This window comes from Echiichthys vipera (genome assembly GCF_963691815.1).
Source record: "Echiichthys vipera genome assembly, chromosome: 22".
In the NCBI taxonomy this organism is placed as follows: Eukaryota; Metazoa; Chordata; class Actinopteri; order Perciformes; family Trachinidae; genus Echiichthys; species Echiichthys vipera.
In genome coordinates, this window is record NC_139847.1 from 11,596,914 (window position 1) to 11,602,913 (window position 6,000).

Here is a 6,000-nt window from a genome sequence, read left to right on the forward strand (position 1 = left end):
CTGTTAAAAACCAAAGGCCTCACTGAAGCAGTGGGTGAGATTTTGCCCACGGGAAGGTTAATACAGTGCAGTGGCCTACCTTTTCTTTTTTTAGCCACAGGACTAGTTTTATGTTTAAAAAGGGTTAGGGTTAGAAAATTGAGTTGAAATTGATAAATTATGTATAGAGCATATAAACTAGTATGTTTTTAATCAGGAGGAAGGCTACCCTGTCTTTGGGGTCACACTGGAGCTAGAGACACCCATTATTTAAAAATGTATAGGGTAAAAATCTGCCAAAAATAATAAAAAGCACCATCTCCCTTCTCTGAAGATGTTTCTTGTGATGCTTAACATGTGAGCATCCAGCCGCAGGGATAAACAATCATTCAACTGCAAACTATGTTTTAAAATTCATTATTTAGACTGCCTATGTGAGAATTTAAATGGATTTTCTTCTGTACTCCTTATTTTCTTACTCATCAATGATCTCATGAAGTGCTGCCTGTGACAATTTAAAAAAAAGAAAAAGTCTTATCTTTCGAGAATAGTCATGTCACATGCAGAGAGATTTTACATTCAATTAAAGTGTCAACAATGCCCCACACTCATGCCCCATCCATGAAAAAAGGCTGCAATGTGGAAAATAAATAACTATCAAGTAGACTGCTAACAGTGTATGAGAGTAACATTGCATTTTGTCGTCTGGTGGTGGCATATTTTACAAAATGTTTTATTTTTTATTTTACGAAGATTATTTTCTTGACAATTGATTAATCATTGGGTATGTAAATTAGATATCCAGTAAACATTAAAGGGGCTCAGAGCAGTTACCATGTTATACTCATTTTCAGGTTAATACTTGAGTTTCTACTAGAACATGTTTACATGCTTTGATGTTTAAAAAAACAACAACCTGTCTGTCTTTCTGAATATACCTGTATTCACCCTCTGTCTTAAAAGTTCCAATTTAGCACCTGTCTCTTTCAGCCCCAATCCCAAAAAAGCCAAGTCTGCTCTGATTGGTCAGCTTTCTATGGGTCGTTGGTGTCTCTGCACCGTGATTGCAGCCGTGGAACACCTGTAAAGGCACTATATATTCTAAATACAGGTTGTGAGCATTTCTCTGTGGATTGAGCATTTTAATATTTTTCACAGAAATTAGGTAGCACCTCAACATGCTTTATAATAATACAAAAAAAAAGGCATGAAAATCTCACTTCATACAATATGGCCATTTTCAAAATAGCTGCCAAGTCATTTTCAGTAAAATGACTTATTGATTAATCAAGTCACAGTTTCAGCTTTACAGGAAATACATGCCGTTATACTGGCTTCAATTCTAGTGAATGGGTGAAGGACATTACTGTGATCGATAGCTGTGGAACCCATCATCTTTGCTGGAACTGTAATCAATTAGCAACAACCTGTAATCCCTAACTGCCAAAACAGGGTTTTTGTAATCTGTTCTTCTACTGACTCTTTGACTTTGTTGAATAAAAACACCCATAACTATTTTCCCTCATTAGTATTAATGGCCATGATAGAGGATTTTACATTCTACAAGGCGATAAAATATGAACATTTGAAAAAGTATGTGCAACAGGACCATCCATCCATCCTCTGCAACCGCTTATCCCTGACAGGGTCGCGGGGGGCTGGAGCCGATCCCAGCTGACATTGAGCACGAGGCGGGGTACACCCTGGACGAGAGGCCAGTCTATCGCAGGGCACATAGAAACAAACAGAGACAGACAACCATTCACACTCACATTCACACCTACGGGCAATTTAGATTCATCAATTAACCTATCACCTCCCTGTCTTTGGACTGTGGGAGGAAGCCGGAGAACCCAGAGAAAACCCACGCAGACACCAGGAGTACATGCAAACTCCACACAGAAGGACCCCAGCTCGGACTCGAAACAGGAACCCTCTTGCTGTGTCAATATGACCTTGAGAGTTCTATTCAATGGACACTGGTTTGCTAGATCACAGCAGACAAAGCAGTTAGATAAATACATAAAAAGGCATTAATTCACTATTTTTCAGACCAAGGTTGAGTATTTGGACATAGTCAGACAATGAAGGACTCACTAAAAAGGAAATGCAGTATAGGCTATGAGTGAAAAGCGAAAACAGGTGCTGTTCATCTAAAAAATAAAAAACATTGCATCTACTGTACCTTAAATGGGTAGCACAAAAGATGTTGACAACAGGCAGGAAATGTGTGTGACTGCTTTACCCCCCAATGCTACTCTTTGAAGAATGGCTATCTAAACTGACACACCAGTAAGAGCCCTCCCTGTACAGAATATGAGCCATGAAGCTGTACCCCATATAAAGCTAACCTAATAAAGAAATTGAAGAGCCCATGTCTCCATTCATACCGCAACAACAAAATTGGATTCCTCCTGGCTTGCAGTCGTGTCCAAAAAGGCAAAAATCAAATCAAATAAATGGAACTGCCAATGCAAAGAAATTCACTAGCTGAAAAACTACACTACATCAACGGGGTGATCACAGGGAGTGGGATCACTTCAGGGGAACAATATAAATGACGGAGTGAAGAATAGGCATGCTTCACAATGAGGGCAACAAATTAACCTGTATTGGTGTAATACAATACAACAGAAAGAAATATGTGCCCGCAAAAGCATTGGACAAATGAGTAATTTTACAGACAACAGAAGGGCTGAATAACTCTTTTATAAGTCCTTTAATGAATCATGTAAAGTGTTTTTTTTTTTACAAAAAGGTTACTCACAATTTCTGTGATTGAAAAAAAATACATTTTCAGTTTCAAGTGCTGAGAGAAACATTTAACAGCCTTGCCTGGCATAAGAAGATATGGTGAAAACACCCAAAAATAAAATACAGTCAATCGATGTGTAGCCTGCCAGTTCCCATTTTTATTTCCACCACCTAAAACTATCTCATTGTGTTTCGTTACTGGAGATAACCAATTCAATCAATATGTAGCACAGTGTCTCATATTCAGCACACTATCTCCCCAACAATGGACTGCAATACAACAACAGCTTCAAGTAAGGCAAGGGAACAATTATTCTATTTACATACAGTGCCGTCCCATCAGGTATCACACCAGATGCTTAATTCAACTGCTGCTATATTAAATATAACCTAGATTATATTCCACAAGGAACAGCATTTAGCTGAATTGAAACGGATGAGACAAAGTGAGAACAAAGTGCAGGTTGACATAACCATTTAGTCAGAAAGCGTCAAATGTCCCCCTGAATTTCCCCTGGTGGAGGATGTCAAGGTTTTTAATGTTGGTAGAGGAAACTGTGTGTGTGTGTGTGTGTGTGTGTGTGTGTGTGTGTGTGTGTGTGTGTGTGTGTGTGTGTGTGTGTGTGTGTGTGTGTGTGTGTGTGTGTGTGTGTGTGTGTGTGTGTGTGTGTGTGTGTGTGTGTGTGTGTGTGTGTGTGTGTGTGTGTGTCTCATCTGCTTGAGGGCACTTCTACCAATGCAGATGCAGATTTTATGACATATGGTGCTGCAGTAGGACATAATAAATGTAATTGTCAAATAAGAATACAGCCAGCAGAATTGTTAACGATACTCTGAAAATGGAGGTGGGAAGTTAGTCACACATCTGAAGCCTGGTCAGAAAACTATTCATGACAGATTCCCTTCCAAGTTCACAGCTGCTTTATTATTCAGAATCAGATTCAACAAAGAGTGAACCATATTTCGAACACTGAAATTAAGGGCATCATTTTGCAGCGATGAGAAAACTTCGGATCAAATTCAAAGCGATGGGCTTTAGTTACCTTTTCCACTTTGATTTTGATGTTGAAAGACAGTGTGCTGTCCTCATATCAAAGCTTGTGCTACTGTGGCCCCTCAACCCTGCTCTTCTCTCACACAGGGCAGCATGTCTTCCTCAGCAGGGGCATCCATTCGCTATTCCCTCTTTTCATGTGTGCATTAAATAATGATATTTGTTGGGTAAACTCGACATAACCTGTACCACTAATTTGCTTTTTTTATTCTTATCACAGCCAGCCTATCATGACACATTGCAGATGATCACACCACTGCATCCATCTCCACACACACACACGCGCTCTCTCTCTCTCTCTCTCTCTCTCTCTCTCTCTCTCTCTCTCTCTCTCTCTCTCTCTTAATAACAAACTGCAATAGAAAACACAGGCCTGCATTGGTAGGTTTCTTAATTCAAGCACCTTTGAAATACAATGTATGTAATTTATGTCTGTGCTTCAGCCCCTAGACAAGGTCCACATGTTAAATTTAAAGTAAAAAAAAATACTGTCCTCAATTAAACTGCATCACTCTATAATGCAAAAACTTCATCCATAGGTATGCAGCCAAAATGCAACTTCTTTGCAAAGCCATATTAGACCCGAGCACATTGTTCCAGGCACCATGTGAATGTTAAAAAATAAATAAATAAAAGACCTTCACCACTCAACAGTCCCCCGGATACATTAGATAATAATCAAACCCTCTAATAGAACGGATTAATTAATCGAACAGGAAATTGAATTTTTCATATTGGCTATCAATATGTTTTCGCCGTGATGGGCGCTGATTGCACCTGAACGCATCGATAGCCCAGTTAAAGTAATTAAGAGTGGAGTGCATGCCAAGGCTGATATTATAGGACACATCAGTGCTGCGGGGATTCATTCATGGACATTATTATCGCCCTGAGCAGAATCTGCAGATTATTGTGGATCTGCGCAAAAACCGACGGACATGCATTCTGTAGCGGAAAGTCACACTTACCGCGGGTTTAGAAATTACTGGTGAAACCGGAGGGGCAGCCCACAGTCCTTCCATTCAAAGCATTGGTGATCATTGCTCTCTAAATTGTCTTTTAGGCGTTGGGTACCGTCCTTACGCACTGTGCGTGTATGTGTGAGGAACGGACTGGATTAAAGGGGGTCGAGGAGAGAGAGAGAGAGAGCAGCGAATCCAAATAGTTGCCTCCAGTCGCTCCGTTCAATATCCTCGTGAAAACCCGCCTCGGTTGAATGCGCTGTGCGTCCAGAATCCGAGTCCAGGTGAGGTCGCGGGAGAACCAGCAGCTTCCTCGCGTGTTGTATCCACGGTACTGTCCCTTACATCCCTTTATGGCACGAGGCGTCCTTCTGCGCTGGGGCTACATCACGTCCCATAAAGCTGAAAGGCGAAACGCCAGCAGCCTTCACCACGCACGGCAGTCACACACAAACAAAAAGAGTATCCAGAAGAATTTGAAAGAGGGCAGGGAGAGAGAGAGCGGGGGGATCGTGTGCAAAAAAGCTCCGCAGGGGTAAAATAATCTAAGTTGTTTGGTCCAAAAAAACGGAGCTCTCTGCCACTATGACAAACCAATTGTGCGCACTGGCTGGGAGTAATTCTGTATGGAGACCGAGGGTTTTGGAGAGCCAGTGAAAGGTGAGAGGAAAAACTCGGATGTGGATTGCCGCTCTCGCAGTATACTCGGGCTCCACCTAGCAGCAAACACGAGATAACATGCTACAGACCAAATCCATTCTACCTATAGTATATGTTCCCTGCGGCTGTCAAGGAGACCCGTGTTATATCGCATTCTGTCTTTGCGCCTGTGGCTGCAGACTGTATGCGGAATCCAGTGTCCCCTCTCTCAAAAAGACTCGATGCTTGAATCAAGCACGGGGATGTGGACTGGAGATTTCAGTTGGTGCCTAGATATTCCGAATCCACACGTTCTTAATAATCACAAATGTCTGCAGATGTAAAAAGTTGCAAGTATTCTTACTATAACCTCAAAGAAGAGTTTATGGGTCTTGATCTTCTTTGAAGCCTTTTGCTCATACTTATCGATGTGCCGGAGGCTGCACGTCTACTATCATTCCAGCTATGACTTAAAACACAAGTACAACAAATGTGTTGAAAACACTTGAGAAATTTTTCTGATGACCTTTGAATGCAAGGTATCCATTTGGAGCCAGCCAGCGTTCAATCTCTCAATCATCCTATTGCCAATAAATATGTAAATCATCCTAT

General features: G+C 41.2%; 1 long non-coding RNA gene across 1 annotated transcript in view; it reads right to left on the reverse strand.

The window, feature by feature from the left end:
- The window catches only part of LOC310964207, a 63,649-nt gene extending 58,412 nt beyond the window's left edge, over window positions 1-5,237 (reverse strand). The window contains exon 1 of the long non-coding RNA XR_014593725.1: window positions 4,756-5,237. This is a non-coding gene — a long non-coding RNA (uncharacterized lncRNA). The remainder of the gene's footprint in view (window positions 1-4,755) is intronic.
- Window positions 5,238-6,000: the final 763 nt, after the last annotated feature.